Source organism: Dreissena polymorpha, chromosome 2 (genome assembly GCF_020536995.1).
Source record: "Dreissena polymorpha isolate Duluth1 chromosome 2, UMN_Dpol_1.0, whole genome shotgun sequence".
NCBI classification, from domain to species: Eukaryota; Metazoa; Mollusca; class Bivalvia; order Myida; family Dreissenidae; genus Dreissena; species Dreissena polymorpha.
In genome coordinates, this window is record NC_068356.1 from 82,408,984 (window position 1) to 82,421,804 (window position 12,821).

The window sequence follows — 12,821 nt, forward strand, 5'->3', positions numbered from 1 at the left end:
ATGTTGCTTTGGGTGTAGCTATATTCATGTTACCATCGTTATCAAACATTTATGTCGGTACTGTTGAGAGTTCTTGGCTGAGAACATCTTTCAAGTCGACTGATATTGATGACATTAAACTAATTACTCTCCAATATATCAAATCCATGCCATAGATTGTGCCTGCCTCACATGCCACCCCCTTTTTGTTGATAGCCATTGATACAACCTTGTTGTTCAATTTGCTATAAAAACCTTCTGGCCATGTGTTTTTAAAGGCAGCCATATGTTTTATCCCTATTGCTAGAGCGTCATCAACGTTAACACATTCATGCCCAATTCTTCCTGATACAATGTTTAACACACCAGAGCTTTGCTGCAGATATTCATTTGATCTATACATGTATCCAACTTCTTTTTAATATTCTCCCGATCAGCACAATCGGCTTTCATTCGAGCAGATGACTCTTCTGATTGTGTATTGACAGATTCTTCTTCAATGTTCCTCATCCATTTTATGTCTTGGATAAGCTGGCTACATATATGGAGACCCAGTGCCCAACGCTTTAAAGCGGATTCCTTAAGTGTTTTGCCTATAATTCCTCCAGGTCCATGGCCATAGCGAATAAATGTGGTCTCGTTAACATATCCGACCAGATACCATTTCATAGCCCTGCATGATGGCGCATCACATGCTCACCAGCAAGAAACCTTTCTCGGACATGTGCAGGGGGATTTGACATAGACCTTAAGCAATGCAAACCATATCTTGCGTAATTAATATGCCCGGCAGCAAAGAAATATGGCATCATTGCTGCTACTGCTGAGCGATGCAGGCCCCATTCTGATTCTAGTTCGGCTCGAACAAAGAGCATCATGATGAGAGCATAAGGTCGTCAAGAGTGTTTGCATAAGGAGATTCTTTTCTTAAAACCTCTTCAGCTACCATTCTGAGGGCCCTTACATTTTGTGAAAAGTTCTTCCCCGTCAACATCCTTGTCACTCCACAAAAAGATGTCTTTAATATGTCTTTAAGACCACTGTTTGCCGTCAGGACTCCAGCACAACCAACAAAACTCATCAAAGTGTGCATTCCTCCAAGTCTTGGATAAAAGTCATGAAATTGCTTATGATGAACCCACATTACATTTACCATAAAAAATTAGAGCTTTTGGTCAGCGGTAATTATAGTAAAGTCTTGTCCACATTTATAGGTAAGTCGCTGTGCCTCGCACATTGCAGTCATCAACGTGTCTTGATCACAAGGTATCATGTCGATCAGAGGCGAGAACATGACTGATGAACCAGGTTTCATTGACCGGCCTGTCCTCCTTGCAATTGCTGTATTGTATCCACCGAGAAATTTCCCACAAAAAATTTGCTTCGGTGAAATTGTATTATATTTACAGTTTTTGATAATGAAATGTATCACCATAATTAGTTATTTCAGTTGATATAGTTTTATATGCGCAAAGAAAAATAATGTAGATAAATGTGGTATAATTGTGCATGATTGGGCTGGCAAATGCAGGTTTAAAGATAAATTGTTATGAAAATACCACGCTTTTGTCATTTTGGCCACCATCTTGGTAGCCATCTTGGCAGCCATATTTTGTTGTTCACAGCAAGAGCATTTTTGTTCTATCCAATGCCTCCAGGATGTTGATATTTACCTAAACGAACAATTCAAGTGAACAAAGCTAAGTATTCCAAAAATATAGGAGATATAGGAAATTTTGTACTTTTGGCAGCAATGTTGGCGGCCGTTTTGGATTTCTAACAAAATGCTCAATGGTGCCAAGGTGGCAACCGATGGATTTTTGGTTCTAGAGATGTTGGGGAACAATAATACAGCAAATCATTTTATACGTACTATAAATCCAGGTAAACCAAACAATCAGGAATTGACATCTAGATTGCATTTCAAATGTATATTTAACATAAGCAACTGAAAATTTTCAAATATGTTATGAAGGTTGGCATTTTGTCAATCCATATTTTCAATCATCGTCTATACCGCTGTGTCTGATATTTCATATTGTGTTCAAACAGACATACGCAGGAAAATGTTAGATTGTAGAAAAAAAGGTGAAATACTTTATTTTTCGGGAGTGCCTATACAATTAAAATAAAAGCAAGTAGACTTATTTAAAACAATTTCATTTGACCAATTTTAAACACATTTAAAATCAAATCTCACATTAACTTTTATTAGTGCAATAATAGTTGATGCTACCATTCGTTCGTAAAAGGGGAAGCATTTTTATACACACAGTTTAATAAGATTTTCAAAAGTTTTGTGGAAACGGATAACAACAAATGCATCTTACCAGAGTTATATATCCACCTTAAGGACCAGTATTTCATCTGTTAGTTTTATGACTAGTGTACATATTATTATCCTAGGTCCTGAACCGCTATATAATATTTTACAAATACAAAATACACGTAGTGAAGGGGTCCCAAAAATCGTTTTTAACATGAAAACTTCATAAATCTTCTTTTCAACCGCAAGGCCCAGCGTCGCATTCGTATAAGCTGCTCTCGCAAATCTTAGAATTATGCACAAATGTTAAATTCATTTCAGTTGTTTACTTGATTAAAATTCGTAAACATTAATATTTTGTATCTACACATTAATCACATTAAGCATTAACTAATTATCCCTTATTCTCATAGTATGGCCCTTCTCATTGTATCGTGCCTTTGACGAAACCCCATCAAGAAGTGCTGGGTAGTTAATGTTTTTTTCATTTTTAGAAGTTTTAATTTATTAGCTGTTTATTAATGACTATTACGACGATCTTTCTCATGATTTCCGGTTTTCATATGAAAGTAGGTAATGTTTATTCCAGACCGATATACTATGATAACACATAATTATGTTACTTGGTTTTTGGTTATTAGTAGGTTTATCAAATGTTGTATACCTGTACGAAATAATGGGGCGGATTCCGGGCGTAATAGAGGCGGAATTGGCACGTAATGTTGGAATGACGCCCGTACAACTGGCGGAATGAGTTTTACGCCCGGAACTAAAATTATTTCTGGGCGTAATTCAACTGTTTTTTTCCGGGCGTAAAACAAATCCGGGCGTATTTTTATACTTATAATTTTTATGATGGAGATTTGTGGACGGAATTTTGCACTTTGTTTCTTTCGCGAGGCAGAATTTCATACTTATAAAATATTTATGAAGCCACATGATGGAATTTTGAACTTAGTAGATTTACAGAGTCTTTGAAGCTGAACATATAGGATCTGGCACGAGTTGTCATATCATACCATATTTAATTAAACGTGTTCAGGAATTTTTTTAGTAAGCGAGCCTTTGGCGAGCTTACTAACGAATTTCTCGGACGAGTTTAATAAAATATGGTATGATATGACACCGAGTGTCAGATCTTTTTATCACATGCTTTTAAATAAGCAAATTAAATAAATATTTACGCAAACATAATGATAAATCCCGAATGATGTTTACATTTCGTGACGTCATTTGACGTTTCAACGTCATTTCAGCAAAATAAGAAAATGCGATTGGTCAATAAACGAAAACTAAGCCAATGAAAACGCTTAAAAATGTTGTATGACACATGTGTAATAAAAAAAATATGTAATGGTTATATTACATGGGAAACAGGGTATGGCATGTGATAAAATAACTTAATAAATTTAATTTAAACCAAAGTACAGAATTAAATGTTACCAGTAACTGATAACTTAATTAACGTTTTTTAAATAAAAGTATTTAATTTTATTTATTCATTTGAACAATCAATGAATATTCATTATAGACACAACTATTTCAGTCACAGTATAATTCATTTAGCATAAAGCTTTGATCTAATTTATAATGTTCATGCTCAGATTCTAAAACATATTTGGGAGTATTTATATACTTAATTTGTGAGAAGCTGAAAAGGAGACAAACTTGTGAACTTGTGGCTTGTGATCATGAATTATACTCTTAGATTTTGCATTTATTGGCATTTCTGGTAAAAATAATAAAAATTTAGGAGATAACAATAACACATTTTAACTTTAAATATATTTTATCTATTGCTGACTTTTACAGTTTCCACTTTTTATTTTAAGTCTGAGGGATGATCATGCAATACAAATCTATTTGCTCTTTTTTTTCACTCCTTTAATTCTTCTTATTTTTTGCAAATTTTGCACCTTTTTAATAATTATTTCATAATACTGTAAAATTTAATAAAGAAAAGACTTGGTTGTTTTTATCATTTTAAGGTTTCCGTTAACAAAACACACAACAGTCTAGTTTAATATTATTTGTTTATATCATCAATATGAATTAATTTCTCTGCATGTTACTCTAAAATATTTTTTTATAGTAGTTAAAATTTCCCCAGTCTGAAACAACCATAAAAATGTACATAAAATACCAATGTTAATTTAATCTCAGGTAAACAATGACAACCAGCTGACTTGATCTAGTGATATTTTGCTGCCCCAATACTCACTGAGCCCTGAGTCACACCTGTACATGTTTATAAACCGACTGCTTATCAGGCTTCAATGGATTGGTTAAATTCACAGGAAGTGGTAGAAGTTGCTGTGTGAATTGAAAACAAGAGCTGTTAAGCAAAGTACTGACTCTGAACTAAATTGTAAGTATAATGCTTAAGCAAAATGAGGACTAAACTGTAGTAAAAAAAATGTCTTGCAGAGAGTATTGTTTAAAAAACAATTTGTAGTTAATACAATGTGGAAATGAACAATAAGTTTGTTGCAAAAGAGGTTCAAAGTGGCTGGTTTAACTGTTATTTGGTCTCACCAAATTCCTGTGTTTTTGGAATACTGCAGAACAGCATAAAAGGTTTGTATTTTTACTCCTACATTCCTCTTTTATTTAGATTATTGACTGATATAATTGTAATTTTATTTGTGTACTACCCCAGTGGGAAATGTAAAAGGATGATGAAAGTAGACGGGCATTTGAAGAAAAAGCAACACAGTTTGAAACTTACATGAAAATACACAAATTTCTTTAAAATAAATAGTAAGTACTGAAATTAACATTTCATTTTCAGATTATGTCATAGGATTGTGGAGAAAGGTTGCTGGTGGCATAACATTTCCCATCTCGGACCTCGAAAGCCGCATCACAAATTGAGGAATTCATTTGCAAGGAAGCACTATTAAAAAAAAACATCTTTTGGAAGTTTGCGCAGCACGTTATGTTGTTACTACTGAACTTAATGATGTAACTGCTGCACGTAATGACGAATGTACCGAACGTAAAGACGTTTGCACAGCGCATTATGATAAAACTACTACACATAATGAGTCATGACGAATGTACCGAACGGAAAGAAGTTTGCACAGCACGTAATGTTGTTACTACTGCACATAATGATGAAACTGCTGCACGTAATGACAAATGTACCGAACGTAAAGACGTTTGCACAGCGCATAATGATAAAACTACTACACATAATGTTGAATGTACAGAACGTCAAGAAGTTTGGACAGAACATAATGTTGTTACTACTTCGCGTAATGCTTTAACTACTGCATACAATGACGAATGTACCGAACGTAAAGAAAATTGCACAAAGCATCATGTATATTCCACTGAAAATAATGATTAATGTACTGCAAACAACGACAACAGTCATATGAAGTCAGTAATGGCGTTCCATAGGTACCCAATGTGGCGTAAGCTTGCCTTGTCTAATTTCACCAAGGTCTTAAAGGGACCTTTTCACGCTTTGATAAATTGACAAATTAAAAAAATATTTCGGATTCGCACATTTTTGTTGTAGTTGATATTTGTGAGGAAACAGTAATACTGAACATTTACCATGCCCTAAAATATCATTAGATGCATCTTTTGACGATTTAAAAACCTGAAAATTATAAAGCGTTGCAACGCGAAACGATTGAATAATGTGGAGAGTTGTGTTGTTTTCTTTATATTTTGTGACACTACGAGGATTGCCTTTATTAAGTATAAAATACATTATTCGTGGTAGAGCACGGATGGCCAAGTGATCTAAGCGTAACAAGTTTACTCCAGGGGTCAGTGGTTCGATCCCAGTTGAGGATTACTTTTTTTCTTTCTTTAATTTTATTTTTGTTTTTTACTGGAGCTTTTTCGATCCAATGTTTACATTTTTCAGTATAATGCATTTAATTACAAACTTCAATACATGCCAAAATCTGTGAAAAGGTCCCTTTAATCATTGACGATGAGAAATAATTATTTTATATCCCAATTATGTATTCATGTATAAGTTAAATAAAGTAGATACTGCATAATTTGACCATAAAATACTCTGATATCGGAACCAAATTAAGATATCGAATTGTTTTTGTTCAATAAACTAATGTTGATATGCAGATTGTGACCATCTGAAACGGCGAATGCGATTGTAGTTTAAATAATGTGGATTGTAGCCATTCAGTTGCCTTTATTTATTCTTTTTGGCACACTGTATCCGTACTGTCAAAATGGAGACGAAGTTTTGTTGACATTTTTCTTTGTTGCACGGAATCCTGTGGGGAATGAATAGCAGGTTAAGCTTGTTATGTTCACATTGTTTAATCATATGTTACTGAATTATGACTTAACTTCATATTGATTGGAGAGTTATTGATAGTGTTAAACTAAGTAATTTAACTAAGACAAGTCTGGACTAGAAAAGTACGTGAAGACTCAGACTGAAGTAAGTTTAGTTGAACATTGTACAGTTTTACTTAAAATTAAATGGAGGACAAATCCGACTGCCAATTAAAATAGACTGTCAAAAAAGTAATGGACTTCGTTTGGTGTATAATCGGAAAGAGATTGTAAATGTGCTGTGTCACTGCAAAAGTCCAAAATGTGTAACAGTTGTGTTTGAATTAGTTAATAAGTTATTTTTTTGATCATATCATTACCTGGATAGTAGGGCCATAAATTTTAGCTTTGAAGCTATCTTGGCCCGTCTTGTAAAGGTCTTCTTGTAAATTTTCTCACAAATCAGTATTTTACTAATTAATTTCATTGTGCGCATAACATGATGGTGCAAATTTTTTGACGTTCCAATTTTCCTTGTTCAGTCGGGTTTTAAAAAGGTTCACATTATTTGCAGAAATAGTTTCTTCACTCAGACTGTTCCAAAAAGAAATAGCTCTTATTGAGAATGAATTTAATTTGATGTTCTTCTTGCACTTAGGTGTTTGGAGTTTCAAGGAATGTCCACGCAGATCATTTTGAGAAAGAGAGAAAAGTTTATCCCATTTCAGACTGTCAATATTGTGCATGGATTTAAACAATTGGATCATATCAGCTCTGTCACGTCTATACTCCAAGGTGACAAGACCAAGTTCCTTCAATCTCTTAGTGTAAGGAAGGTGATACAAGTTTGGCACAAGTTTGGTAGCTCTGCGCTGAATATCTTCAATTTTCTTAATATGTTTTTTTAAATGTGGAGACCATACACTTGATCCATATTCCAATGTGGGTCGCACAAGCGATTTATATAAATAATTAAACATGTCCTTGTCAAGATATTCAAATGTTCGGTGTATCAATCCCAGAATTCTTTGTGCTTTACATGTGATGTTAGAAATGTGTTGATCAAAATTGAGCTTGTTATCAAAAGTTATTCCCAGATCTTTTTCATTTGACACAGATTCTACATATACAAAATTTCCATCCTTCACTCTCATAGAGTATCTGAACACTTCTTCATTACTTCCTATGTGCATGACCTTACATTTATCGGCATTAAAGGACAATTTCCACTTTTCACTCCAATCACAAAGTTTGTCAAGATTAGTTTGAAGCTTTTCACACTCCTCAATGTTGGGAACTTGTGAATATAATTTAGTATCATCAGCAAAGATTTTCACTATTCCAGTGACAACATCGGGCAAGTCATTGATAAAGCAGAGAAATAAAATTGGTCCTAGTACGCTTCCTTGGGGTACTCCGCTTACTACATTAGCCCATGATGAGACAGATGAACCAACCCGTACGCACTGTGTCCTATTATGTAAAAAGTCTTTCACCCAGTTGAAAAGTCTGTTGACTCATCTAACATAAGACTGAATTTTGGAGAGTGTTTCAATTTGTCCAACAATTCTAAATGCAAAGACTCAGCTATACATTCTTGGAACTCGCTAATTGATTGGTGGTGCTCATAGGTGGTATGGCCGTCAACCCTTAGATCACATAGTTGTGAGACACCTTGATTTATGCAATGAGCATTTAGGGCAGGAATCACAGAACTAGCAAGATTCTGCTTAGCAGCAAAGTATACATTCTTTAGAGCTGCAGTTACCGCTGCCTCACTTTTTGTTATGGCCACGTCACAGGCGGACTTCATGAACACCGACTGCTTGCTGGCATCAACGGCATGAGTGTGATCTGAAAATAAAAAATAAATAATAAATACAAAGTATATCTGCAGATATTCATAATAGACTTTAGCATTTCAAAGTAATTTCACATTTAAATTTGTATCATCTTCAAAATTCTTACCTTTAGACTTTGCATGTTTCGTCACCGAGTCTTTTTTCAAGATATTGCAACCTACAGTGAAAGTGTTGGAATTCTGCACCTTAATACATAAGTCACAGTACATTAATTTTGATTCATTGTCAAAGCGTAGCCAATTGTTATCAACTTTCCAAGACTCTTGGAATGCTCTAGTTTTGTGGGATTGTTTTTTTTTGTTTGGCTGCTCAGACTCTTTTTCGTCCAAAGGACGCTTTAATGTTAAAGAAGCCATGTTAGCGACTGTACAAACAAAGTGGTTACTTCCATTTTGATAGTCAACTGGATGAATTACTCTTCCAAAGTGTTACAAACTCGATACTTTAATTTAACTTTAAATACAATTAAACCGCTCGTGTTTTTCACGTTTCTCTTTAATTAAAATACGCCGCTGTTAGTTAGCATAGTGTGCGAGTAAAACGATAAAATTAATTAATTATCACCTTTTCATTTCAATCGAAAATCGGCAGAAAGTTGTAACATCAACGACATAGAACTAATTATGTAATTATCACTCTTTAATTTAGATCGATAGTCAGCTTGGAAATAATTAATTTATTGTCACGCTTATTTTCATTTTTAATCTTAAAATGCGACATTTGCGACCGGCCGCTATTTTGTTTGCAGACAACAATATTAACTGTGTATTCAAAGCTCCACCCATTTTTATGTTTCATTCAACAACGTCATTTCATGTGAAAGCGAGCTCAGTTTTGATTGGCCAGCTACCATGCGCACTTCAATAACAATATGGTCAAACGATGTCTCGATACATGTGCAGACCGGTTTTCGTTCACTGTTCAAATTGCGAATACTTTCAGTGAAACAAAGAGAAAATTATAGAAAACCAGTTTCGGGTTAAAATGGCGGCTGTTTTCAATGAAATTTTACGAGATTTTAGCATTTTCGCAAATCGGATTTTTCTTGAGCCAAATTCTCAATATTTTCGCAAATGGTTCAAGTGGCGAACGACAGCGCGAGCCCTGATAAAAAATATCTATTGGTACTCCAGAGTCTTGCATATTTGCCCATTCATCAAAAATTTCTAGAAGCTGAATTACACAAGAACGTCCTGACATGAAACCATATTGAGCATCTGCAAAAAACTTATTGGAAATCATATGAACTGTTAATCTTTCCCTAATCAATTTTTCACAAAGTTTGCATGCAACTGATGTTAAACTAAGAGGTCTATAGTTCGATGGGTCTTTTTTATTACCTTTTTTGAATATAGGCGACACAATGGCCTTTCTCCAATCATCTGGAATAACTCCTTCATTCAATGATTTATTGAAAAGCAATGTTAATGGTTTAACCAACTCATTTGAAGCTTCACTTAGTACCTTAGGATGAATACAGTCCGGTCCTGGTGACTTTTTTGAGTTTATTAACTTCAACACTTTTAAAACTTCAATTTCACTAAAAATTATGTGATTTAATATTTCAATATCATCTGTGATCTTTACATGTTCATTTGTTTCAATCTCTGTTTCTACAAATACACTGCTAAAAAAAGTGTTAAGTACATCAGCTTTATCTTCATTCGTTTCTGCCTCCGAATGATCAGGCTTGGTCAATGCACCAATAGTGTCTTTAGTTTTTCTTTTGGAGTTCACATACCTCCAGAAGGACTTATTATTATTTTTAACTTCTGAAGCTACTTTCTTCTCGTAAGATTTTTTACTATGTTTTATTGCCTTTGCACACTCTTGTCTGCTGCTTGCATAATTCTGATAAGCTATAGGTGATCTGGAGTATTTATACTTTTTCCAATACCGGTACTTATTTTTCTTCTGTATTGCTAATCTAGCATCTTTATCCAATCACAATGGTGTCTGTGCACAACGATCATTTTCAAATTTACGTGTTGACTTAAGTGGAATATGTTTAGATGTTACCTCTTCCATAGTAGTTTTAAATAATGTCCATGCACTGTTTGTATCACTGTTAGTAAATAATAATTCTCAGTCCACAGAAGAAAGATCAGCCCTTATACTTTCGTAGTCACCTTTGAAATATTGACGCCTTTCTTGGTGTTCTGATTGATCATCTGTATATAAACATAGTTTGCAGCACACAACAGAATGATCACTTTTACCAATGGGCGCTGTAACAACAACTGAATTGTCCAGTGCTATAGATTCATCTGTAGTGAATAAAAGGTCCAGACAGCTGGGATTATGACCCTCTCTAAAACGCGTACATTCCTTTACATGCTGATACATAAAACAATCCAACACTGTATCAAAGAATTGATGACCATCCGAGCTAATGACATAATTACATTCTAGAGTTGTCCAATTAATGTCTTTAAAATTAAAATCTCCCATTATAACATGGTGTGAATATTTTAATTTACAGGCTTTGTTGATTAATTCAAACAGTCTTAAATTGTTGTCACAATTAGAGTTGGGACTCCTGTAAATCATTCCAATTAAAATATTGTCTTTCCCTTTTAGTTTCAAATCACACCAGACATGTTCAGCAAATTTATTTGAATCCAATGCAACAACACTTGAAGCTTTCAGCATTTTTTTTACTAATAACATTACACCTCTGCTTCCATCTGTTACTGGGCAAAACACATCATATCCGGAAAATTTAATGTCATTTACACTCAGTTTCTCATGTGCAAATTTGGGAAAAACTTCACATATACCGAAAATATCTGGATTTTCAGTCGCTATGAATACTTCCAACTCTGCAACCTTATTTGACAAACTGTCAATATTTGTAAAGCCAATTATTAATGAATTCACATATGAACTTTTCGTACCTACATTTACATTTGTTTTGTCTGTACTAATGCTAGAGTCAGATGTTTCAGTTACAAACGACAAAATACTATCTGTACTTTCAGTTAAAAATGATAAATCAGAAGGTAATAAAGAACAATTAACTTTAGAACTATGCAACTGTTTAACATTAACTGTGTTGAATAATAAATCCTCTAGTTGGCCTTCCCGTCCCCCGCAGCGTCTGTGTGGGTAACTTTTGGTAGCTCAACTATTTTATCCCTTCTAATCCCCCAATTCTTATTCGGGTCATCCTTCCTCTTAATTGCCCATTCATTTCTTAGTTCACGGTTAGTTTCTCTTTGTTTGACGGTAAGGTCCCTTCCAATCCCAACTTTGCTGAATTGTTCATTGTTTTTCATACGAAATGCATTTCTGAGGATCGCACCTCTAATATCCCTATTTTCGATTCTCACTCTTAACGGTCTGACCCTCACTGATTTGTTGTCAAATTTTCCTAATCTTGTAATAGATGATGCGTCAACATGCCCAATTGCACCTGGTAACCCTAATACTTCTTCAAGAATTGATTTTAATGTATCCTTATCGGTGCTGATGTTCCCATTATCTTTTAAGTTAAAAAAGATCAGATTGTTCACCCTAGCACTTTCCTCATGTTTCTCATCCAAAATATCCTTAACTGTGCATGAGACCACACTGTGTAGGTTTGCTTTCAAATCTGTTATGTTGCCATTACATTCCTGGACATTTTTAGAAAGATTTTTCATCTCGCTCTCAAGCTGGTCTTGCCTTTTATGTACCAAAGTAAGCATTTTGAATACTTTTTGGGATGCCCCTTTACAGCTTTTACAAAACCATTGAATACTGTCGTCAGACTTGATAAGAAAATCGTAATCACTTACGCTCACTCGCTGACATTTTATGTGAAACCATTTATCGCACAAACTGCACACAAGGGCCTTATCATCAGATGATACCTCTTTGTTACATTCCTCACACATTTCTTCAGAATCGGACAAAGTCTGGCGCTTTTCCTTCCTTGCTTTTTTACAATTGCTTTTGGCGGCCATGACGCTTTGAGTTGAACGCACGTGGTCGTGTAATGTTTCAACAAAGTCACTCAATAAACACACTTCACTGTGCTTAATTACACCACCGAATCCTAAAGAAACACTTGCTAACACAATAAATGTTAATAAAAACCACTGAAACATCGATATTTTTATTAAAAACACTTAAAAACACTTAAACAAATATCTCCTGATTTTTTTCCCGACTGAACGCTTGCGCATGCGCACTTCTCCCCTCATAAAATGATTCTTATTAGCCTGCAACACCCTATTCTCCTGGCACTAAAGGAACATTCATTCATGTCTAAACGCTGTATTTATATATCAGATAAATGATTCAATAGACAATCAAACATACATGCCAGAAATTTTTGGGTCCAAATCGGGACAGTCCATTAAAAGTGTCGGGACATTTGACCAAGAAGCAGGACACCTAAAACGATCAATCATGCCACCTTTACTGAAGTCAGTAATCAGCTAATTACTTACAAAACCTCATAATTT

At 34.5% G+C, this 12,821-nt stretch overlaps 1 protein-coding gene across 7 annotated transcripts in view; it reads left to right on the forward strand.

Annotated features, from left to right (window-relative positions):
- Positions 1–6,437: 6,437 nt before the first annotated feature.
- The window catches only part of LOC127867807 (trichohyalin-like), a 291,013-nt gene continuing 284,629 nt past the window's right edge, over positions 6,438–12,821 (forward strand). For 6 of the 7 annotated variants that reach the window (XR_008043665.1, XR_008043666.1, XM_052409267.1 and 3 more), the window contains exon 1: positions 6,438–6,524. The gene's annotated coding sequence lies outside the window, so the exon portion shown is untranslated. The other variant, XM_052409268.1, reaches the window with a different exon arrangement.